Genomic DNA, 10114 nt, shown 5'->3' on the forward strand with positions numbered 1-10114 from the left:
AGAGGGAGACATCACATTAAGGCCCCTTGGCAAGGTCCCAGTTCTGGGCTGACTGGGGGCCGTGGCGTAATACAGGTGGCTGGCTGATCTCAGTTACAGTCACGCACCTGGGCTGCCCATCTAGCTGAGAGTGATCACTTTAGATAAGCTATTACCAGCAGGAGAGTGGGGTGGGAGGAGGTACTGTTTCATGGTCTCTGTGTATATAATGTCTTCTGCAGTTTCCACAGTATGCATCCGATGAAGTGAGCTGTAGCTCACGAAAGCTTATGCTCAAATAAATTGGTTAGTCTCTAAGGTGCCACAAGTCCTCCTTTTCTTTTTGCGAATACAGACTAACACGGCTGTTACTTTGAAATGCATCCTCAGGGTGTTTGTCCTTGCAGTGCCCCTGGGAGGCAGGCAGTGCTCAGATGGGGAAACTGAGGCCCAAAGATGAAGCAAGTTATCCACAGACTCTTGCACAGCAAGGAGTTGAACCCAGGTCCCCCAGGTCAGAGAAACAGGCTGTAACCCCACTGCACTGTCTTCTGCTTCCTAGAATGGCTCAGAAATTGAAGGGCCATAGTGCCACATCCTATGGCTCCACCCCCAAATAAGTACTGCCCTGACAGGCCCCATCCCTTAGCCCAGGGTTTACTGGAAAAGCTCATAATGCATTTCCCCCCAGGCAGCAGAGCTGGGCTGAGCTGTGGTGGGGCACATGTCTGGGGCATTTGCTTTCTAGGGCAGTGCTCACTGGTGGTGTAATGAGGGTGAGTTACACTGGGATAAATCTGGCCCAGGAGAGCTGGTGGGAGTGGTGTCTGGCCCTGGCACCAGGGGAATCAAACCCAGCTTAAAATCCAGAGAACTGAAAAACAGCTGCGGAGAGCAGGATCAGCCAGCAAAGCCCTGGCTGCTCGCTCCCTTGGAGGAATGCCGTTCTGGGCTCACGGGAGACCCAGAGATGCACCCCTCAATGGTGGGGGCCAGACGGGATCCAGTGACATCCAGCACTAGCTGTGATTTGGCAGAAGGCCCTTTGCCCCTCTAGCCTTGTCCATATTCCTCGTGCACCCACCCATGGGTCAGGCGTAGCCTTTGATGTGGCCTCAGCAGACTACCCAGAGCGGGAAATTCACCCTTGTGCACAGGTCCCCCACCCCTGGCTGTGTATTGCATTTGGTTAAATACCAATTGGAGCCAGCTGGGTTCTGAGCTGGGACTAAAGGATCCCGCTCGTTTGGCCCTTTCCAGCCAATCCTGGTTATCCCTTCGTCAACAGCCGTCAGGTCGCTGGGAGAAACGCATTTCGGCCTGTCGATTCCTGCTGAGCCACCTTGCCTGGCTGTGGTGGGTGACTGGTCACTGAAGCCAGGTGGTGTCTAGTCAGGGAGCCGGGTGCAGCTGGGAGGCTGCCACGCAGCGCAGCTGATGAGCTGGTTGGTGATGGCTGCTTGGTTGGATGTTTCCCTGACCCCTTGTGCAAAGGAAAACCCAACCGTGCCGATGTTCACAAGGGCAACAGGAGCACGTTGGCCAAGATCCTTTGCGGCTTTCCAGCAGCTCTAGGGCCCTCTATCCACGCCGCAGACACGGCTGCCGTGCTGGCTCAGAGCTGGGCGTTGGGAGGCCGAGTGGGCCCAAGGCAGACTTGATGCAAACAGCCCTTCTCTACCCTTTGATCCAGCTGTGCCTCAAGCATGGGAATCCACTAAAAGTGTCCAGTGACCTATCACTGCTGTAAAGTGTCAGCTGCCTATCTCCGGTGAGTTATTGCTGGATCTGAGTAATCTGCCAGCTCCATCATTGTATGTTAGCACGGCAGTTTCCTGATTCTCCACACCCCCTCGCTTGTATCTCTGCTGCAGATGCTCCTGTGTTTCTGAAGATGGGAAAATCCACCCCGTGGCAACTCCTTGATTTGCCCTTATCACAGCAGGTGAAAGGAGAAGTGATGCAAGTGTGGGAATATCAGCTGCTGGGAGTCCAGCCCTGCTAAGTAACTAAAAGATTTGAATTCAATCTATGGGGAGCGCTGATCTGTGATTTTATTCCACCTGCTTGATAATCTGACATTCAGAGGGCTAATCGGGACATGTGCATTGCCTACCGCTGCTGGGCGCTGCGTGCTTAAAGTGAGCTGAAAAAGGGGTGCGAGGTGTGGGGGGCGGTCTGTCAAGCCTTTGGTGTTACATGCTTAAAGTGTGCTCCTCAGCAAAGCAGCTCATTTTCAATGTGGGGTTAGTTGCTGGACCTGGGACCCCTTGCGAGTCCCCCGCCCCATGTTAAGCACTGGCTGGGAAGTGAAACGGGCCATGGAGGGTGGGTGCCGCAGCTGGCATGGCATTAGGGAAACAGAGTATCAGGGAGCATGTGCCAGGGGATTGCGTAATCTCTGACTGGGTTTTGCTACCAGCGAAAAGCTCTAGAGGCCGTGGGGTATGCCAGGCCACTGGGCAGTCAATTGCAGGATGGGATGACCCCAAGCAGAGGCTGCTCCAAGGACAGGGAGGTCAATACTAGGACGGTCTGGGGAACAATAAACTCCCTTTAAAAAAAAAATGTCAAAGCTGGTTTGTGTCCCCGTGTTCGACATCAATTGACTTCTCTTTTTAAATTTAAACAAACTTTATTGATTTAATGTTTCTGTTTGTCTTTTTTAAAAGAATGAATTCGTTTTGCATATATTTTGGACAATTCTCTGCCCCCTAAAAGGCAAAATCGACTCCAGAGTAGGACCCCGAGGGGGCAGCAGCGAGCAAAGTAAGATTAAATCCAAAGCGTGTTGCTTTTCAAAGCCCCACCTACAAACCAAGCCCACCCACTCATGACCTCAGAGTGAGAAACTGGGAACAGCAGCCTGTGCTGATGTCTGTCCCTTTCCATCTACACTACACAGCGTTTAGCGACATGCCGCTGTCGCCCCAGCCAGGCCGCTACATGTCGGGCAGCGTAGCCACTGTTTGTCAGCTCTCCTGCCGACAGAAAACTTCTCCCCCCAACAAACAGCGTTTGTGTTGTCGGCAGGAGAGCGCTCCTGCTGACAAGGTGCTGCTCACGCTGGCATTTGGCGCGGCAAAACTTTTGTCTTTCGGCCGGGGGTGGGGTGGGGTGGGGAGTTTAACACTCTGAAAAACAAAAGTTTTGTCATTCAATTGCCAGTGTAGACATAGCCTTGCACTCTTTGATCAGTGGTGAAATCATTGGCATTTACTTTGTCATCACTAGGTTTCAGGGTAAACGTCCCCATTGACGTGAAAGGGACACCACATCCCTCTCAGAGATATTGCTTTAAACTGGCCACAGACTCAGGCAGATGTCACTGCATCGGTTATATATGGCCACACTGAAGAGATGGTTTTTTTGCATCCTGAAGAACTGGAGAGAGACGCATTTTTAAAAAAAAATTTTTTATCCTGAAAGCAGATTCTGAAGCAGAAAAAGCAGCCACCAGAAAACAGCCCCAGATGAATGAACTGGGATTTCTGCAGACTTGTGCTTATTACTGAATTGTGATGTAGGCCGGGAAGATGGCAGGTGGCGGGGAAAGCCTGTGGAGTCATACTGTGGCTAGTCCCCCTTTGGTTTGTTGTGGCTGCCTCTAGCTCTAAGGGCTTGTGATGCTTTCACCTAAGTGCACCTGGGCTGATGAGAAACAGCCACCATCGAAAGGCAAGCAGGAAACTGGAGGAGCTGCTGACTCTGCTACAAGCTCCTTTTGCTCCCAGACACGCAAAGATCCTGACCAGTGGCCCAGAGACGGGGTCCGTGACTGCAAAGCACCCTCTGGCCACAGTGCAGGCACCCGCTTCAAAGAGCTCAGCTGGGGTTCTCGAGTGGCCCTTTCACCCCGATCACTCAAGCGGCTTTTTAAACATTTATGCTGCATGATTCCATTAAATAAACCGGCCGGCTCACCCATTGTGCTCTGCCTCTCTGGGAAAACATCCAATAGGCCAAAGCTCAGCCCGGTTTAATAGCAGAGAGAGAAGAAGGCTGACCTGCAGCCATCTGCTATCATCGCCCTGGACTCCTTCCACACAAAGCTTTGCTGATGCCCTGCAATCCTGACCCACAGCCCCCCTACCATGCCCGCTAGCTCGGTCTTAAACTCCCGATAACACTCAGTGCATTGCAAGCCTGGCTTGAGGCCCCCCCGGCGGGTGAACTAAGCCCACTCAGTTACCCCAACTTGAGTGGCATCTTTGCAGCACCAGCTGTTATCTGCTACGGTGTTGGATCATATTAAAGAAGTTCTGTATTAAAATCACAAATGAGTTTGATTCCCCATAGTTTAAATTCCAGGGTATTACTAATTAAGAGGTCTCTGGGTTTTTGGTACTGTTTCTCTCCCTCTCTGTGTGAAACTTGCAAGCTGCTAATTGCGTTAGTACATTCTAAGACAGAGTCTGTTCTCAGAGCAATTCACCCAGAGAGAGACTCACAGCAATACTCTGTTACAACAGAAACAGCACCCAGAGACTCCCCGCCCTTTTGTTGTATTAACAATTGTGATTAAAATAGAGAGAGAGGATGTATGTGGATGGATGCTCGGTGTGGATAATAACTGAATGTTCAGGGAGGTGCCAGCCTAAGAATCCAGTGTCCATCGGCTGAAGAAGGCGTCAAGTGGAAATAACCAGAGGACCCCGGAGGGCAGACTGGAATCCACCCAACAGCCTCAAGGATGGGAGAACCAAAGAACAAGATAACATCTGGCAGCACGGAGCCGTCAGGAATGTGCCATCTGCTGATTGATTCAGCAACAGCATGATGAAGCACTTCCCATAGACTGGCCTAGGAAGAAATTCCTATAAAAATGGACTCTAGAAAGTGAGAACTTTGGGGTCTGATTCTGCAAACCAACTTCCAGGAGCATCAGATGAGCCTCTGACAAGGCCCTGCTCCCTCCTCATGTCCAGGCCACCTGGTCAGTGGCTTGGCATGAGCAACTCTAAGGCTGGTAACTATGATAACAACCTTGCAGAACGTGTGTGTGTGTGTGTGTGTGTGTGTGTGTGTGTGTGTGTGTGTGTGTGTGTGTGTGTGTGTGTGTAAATATGAAATTGAATGGAATGTTATAGCTAAAGCTAACTGCATAGTGAAAAGGAGTACTTGTGGCACCTTAGAGACTAACACATTTATTTGAGCATAAGCTTTCATGAGCTACAGCTCACTTCATCCGATGATGTAGCTCACGAAAGCTTATGCTCAAGTAAATTGGTTAGTCTCTAAGGTGCCACAAGTCCTCCTTTTCTTTTCGCGAATACAGACTAACGTGGCTGCTACTCTGATAACTGCTTACTATGATTCTTTCTGTATTCACAATAAATGTGGCATTTTGCCTTTTCCCCTTTAATAAGATCCTGCTGGTTTTTATTTTATTGGTATAACAACGGCCAGCACAGAGAATGGTGAACTCCTGGCACTCATATATGAACTCAGATTTCAAAGTGGGGTTTTTTTTGGAGGGGGAGGAGGGGGAATTTGGGGTCAGTAGGGAATTGTCTGGAGGGCTTTCACCTTCCTCTGCAGCAGGAGGTGTTTGGCACCTGCTGGGATTGTCTGGGCAAGTCCATTCTCTGCCACGGCAGGGGCCTGGGGCCCTGGTGCCCCGCTGGGCTTGTCGACCCCGGAAATCCTACAGCGGCGCTACCGAGGCCGGTGCGAGGTATTTTCCCTTCGACGCAGGAAATCCACCTCCCCGGGAGTTGGTAAATTCTCCTGTGGACCCAGCGCTGTCAACAAGCAAGGTAGGGTCGGTATAGCCTCGATTTTTCACACCTCTGAGCGCCGGTGCTGTCCCGATGTAAGTTGCCAGCATAGTGCCAAGGTCCTGGGCTCCACGGAGGGGTAACCGGGGAAAGGGCCGTGCTACAGGGGAGGTTGGCGAGCCTGGGCCCGTCTGGCCTGTGACCGCTGTGCTATTCCGGTCTCCTCTTGCTCTGTGTCTGTAGCAGCCCGGGGACCTTTCCGAGAGCTGGGATGGCGAGACGTAGCCTGTATCGCCCCCTGGTGCCCCAACGGCCACTGGCAACGCGAGCGATGCTCAAACTCTGTTCTGCTTGGTCGCTGGCCCGGTCCAGCCGCAGCCCCCCACTGCCGGGAAGACCGTCACCCACACCACATCCCGAGGTGGCTCCGGCAAGGTGTGATGTGTGGTCAGTAGCAGGACAGACACCCGGGGCTGTGTTACTGGAAGGTAGCGTGGTCCCGCCGCAGCTAGGGTGGTAAGCACCGGGTTATAGGGAACCACGGGCCCCACCAATATTCTGGAAAGGAGGCCCAGACCCTCCCCTGCAGTGTTTACACCAGGGGCACAACCAGAATTGTGCTAAGGGGGGACCCAGGTTACCTGCCCAGCTGCCCCAAATTTGAGTGGTGGTGTGACCTGGTGCACAGAGTCATAATGCTTCTCAAATTTGGCCTGGCTGCCCCTCCGTTGTGCCATGCCTACCTGGGAGGCTTTGCCCTCTTGCCCCACCCCAGACCCTCAAGTTTAGGGGCTCTACCCCTTCCACCCATTGGGGGCTTGACCTCATCCAAAACATTTACAAACCTGGTGCCTATGGCTGGGGCAGTGGACGTGGGTTCTATTCCCAGCTCTGCCATGGACAAGCTGCATGATCTTGGACAAGTCACTGCCCTGATCTGTGCCTCAGTTTCCCCTCCTTTGAGCTCTTCAGGGAAGGGCATGTCTCTCACTGTGTCTGTGCAGCACTCAACACAATGGGGCCCTGAGCTCTGTTAGGTTTCCTAGGCGTTTAAGATACATAATAACATTATCATATTCCTGTCTTGGATTTTCAGCCTCACCACATGGTGTTAATGCTGGGGGCGAGTGGGGGAAGAGCACAGGGGACTGTGTTCGATTTCCCTAGGGGTTGGGTGGATTTTATGTGGCCAAGTGTTAAGTTAACCCTCCCCCACACCCAGGAAGCCTTCCTAGGCTTAAATCGTCTCTACTAGAGTAGCTGGATAATTTTAATGACCCCCTTGCTGGCCTCCCCACACCAGTTGTAGCTGCTTGGATCATCTCATTTCATGCTCCAGTGCGTCAGCTGATCCTCACAGAGGCCAGGGAGGGAAACGTCGCCTGGTGCACAGAACGGCACAGCTGGCTCTTTGCGGGCTGCTCCCACCCTGCCATCCACAGAAGCTGCCCCTGGAGCGAAAGCCCCTCCTGCACTGCGGCTGCGCAAAGCCAGCGGGAACACCTCCTCCCCACCCGGCCCCAATTCCCCACCTGCGGATTTGAGTCCCTGTGGACGTCAGATGCTCAGGACGAGCTTCCTCTGGCAGAGGAAGATGCTGGCTAAGCCGCTGGCCACAAAAGAGGATACTACAGCCTACTACTGCTACTAATGGGATGGCAGCATTGCCTAGTGGGTACAGCATGGGACTGGACTTTTGCACACCTGGGTTCTATTCCCAGCTCTGCCACTGACCTGCTGGGTTATCTTAGGCAAGTCACTACCTCGCCCCATGCCTCAGTTTCCCCATCTATAAAATGGGGATAATGATACTGGCCTGCTTTGCAAAGCGCTTTGAGCTCCACGGCTGGAGAGCTGGGGGTTGTATTCCTACAGCTAATAGAGCTACTCCTTGGGCTCAAGAGGCAGAGTGGTCCGTGAGTGCTGAGGAAGCCTGGAGGTGGTCATTACTCCACAGCCAGAGGGCTTTCAGAGAGAAGGGACTTGGAGCTGGAAGTCCCGGCCCTGGTCACTTCCTCGGCAGAGGGTGAGTGGGTCTAGTTAAACACCAAGCAAAGAGCAGTTTCCACTTAAAGCTGTCACGGTCCGTAGTCTAGAGAAGCTGAGCACTGAAAGGACTTGCAGGTTGGAAGGCGCCCCCCACTCCCACCCCCCGGAGAGGTGGGCACGCTCCATTCCCCAGGAACAGGGAGGAATCAACCCCTTTGGCTGCAGGTTACAGGGACTAGAGAGGCTGGTCACACCTGGGGCTGATCCGGGAGGTGTGGGGGGGGGGAGGGAGTTTGTTGCTGTTGTTGTTACGAACAGTTTAGCAGCTCATTTAGCACAGAGACAAAAAGGGGCCTTTCCGCTCCGCAAGCCAGCCCTGGGAGTCACAAACGTGCTCCCAGTTCTTGCCCTAAGACAACCAGTGTGCTTCCTGTGACAAACAGGGGCCTGCATTTGCCCCACTTGAGTTACTCCCTTTGGCTTCTCATCCCCTGTAGGCTGGGAGAATAAGGTCCCTGGAGTCCAGAGACCTCCCCACCTCTCCCGGTCAAGTCTCCAGGTCAGCTTAGAGGTCCGGTGGGTGGAATCCACTTTTGAACCAGAAGCCCTAGCTGTTTTCTAGCAAGCATGGGGTTGATTTAATTTCACACAGGTGTACAGGGGTAGTAATGTGGCAGGCCTGCGGATGTGCAAGTGGGCGTGCCAGGAGCATACAGGGGAACTCTGTATAAACAGCTGTTTGGGAGACTCATGTAGCTGTACTGGGCTGGTTGTATTCAGACTGCCTAGTCTCTGGCTGTCTCCCGGCCCTGGCACTCAGCTGGACCCTAACCCATTGCCTGATGCCTTTTGCCTTCACCTCCAGTCAGCTGCTGGAGCCAGCTGGCCAGGAAGACTCTTTTTCCCTCCCAGCCTCTCCTCTTCCTGATCCATCTTACTGTAGAGCAGGATCTATGACACAGAGCGCTCTGTGCATATGGCTGGTGATGATAACCAAGGGGCAGCAGCAACCATGCACCTTCTCCTTAGTGAGCAGTGCTTGAGTAGAAGGGCAGGTGGCAGAGAAGAGGAGCCCTGCCTACAGGTACTGGAGGATCTGGAATTCAGAAATCTGAGGCAAGGTTCACGGACATAAGAAAGAATAGGGAGGGAGGTCGCAGCAGAGCTGCTGAGCAGCAATCGCTGCTTCGCCTGGGCTCATGCATGACATGTAGGATTCCTCTATTTCATGTACAGATGGAATGAACATTCCACGGGTAGGGACAGAAATCAGCTTCCATAACGGCTCTCACTTCATGTCCATACCAGCGTCTCCTCCCCAGTACAGTTTAACCACATTATTGCACTCCTAGCCTGCCTGGGGTTTGGGATGCGGTAGACCCCAGGACAGTTTATCAAGAGATTCTTTGTTTTACATGGACAAAAGAAAACGTTGCTTTTGGTGGGGTGGGAGGCAAAAGCTTGAACAGGTGTTTGTCAAGCCAGGAACCAACTGACAGCCCCTTGACATATTTTTTCCTTTCCTAAGGGTCACATGAGAGCAAATGGAACCAAATGTCACCTGATCTCATCACTGTTACCCAGATCTACTGTACCTGCATCTTCACAACTCTTGAAAGTTCCTCAAAGAGGCATGGGAGGGGAAGGAAACTGGCCGAGGTGCAAACTCAACTTTTATCATCCCATTAACAAACAAGTCTGACATTTTAAAAAGAGGGCTTTAATGGGAAATCCCAGCTTGACAAGGCATCCAGATGGGCTGTCTGTGGGGACCTCTACACTGCGATAAAAGACCTGCGGCACGGTCACGGCTGGCCCAGGTGAGCTGACTCAGGCTCGTGGGGCTCTATAAAATGACAGTGTATACGTTCAAGGTCAGGCTGGAGCCCAGGCTCTGAGATCCTGGGTCTGAACATCTAGGCTGCTATTTTATAGCTCCACAGCCCCAGCTCGAGGCACCTGCCCAGGGCTCGTTGAGTCGGTGCCATGAGTCTTTTATCGCAGTGTAGACATCGCCTGGAAGGTTCAGGCAGGATTGACAGCTGTCAGGGTGCGTCAAGAGCCCAAGAGGTGGATTAATATTTGGACTGTCTCCTCGGCCCACTGTGCCCCTCTAGCAGGCATCCCCGCTGTTGACGGGGTAAGCGGAGAGGCAGTGGAAGAGCAGGGGGATAACACAGGAGACAGACACATGAGTCCCGCAGGCAGGCTGCTTTTGCTCTTCTCCCAGAGCAGCTCTCTCTTTGGGTCCCGCAGAACCGATGCAGCGCGGAGGCCATGGCTCGCCCGTGGCAGCGTGGTTCTTTGGGTCAGCTCATCAGGACGCTGCTGCTTCTTCAGCTCCCCCACAAGGAGCCAGGCCCTTCCAACCCGCCGCAGCAGCAGCAGTTCTGGCTTTTAGGTCCTTAGAGTCATAGAATATCAGG

Source organism: Natator depressus, chromosome 25 (assembly GCF_965152275.1).
Source record: "Natator depressus isolate rNatDep1 chromosome 25, rNatDep2.hap1, whole genome shotgun sequence".
In the NCBI taxonomy this organism is placed as follows: Eukaryota; Metazoa; Chordata; order Testudines; family Cheloniidae; genus Natator; species Natator depressus.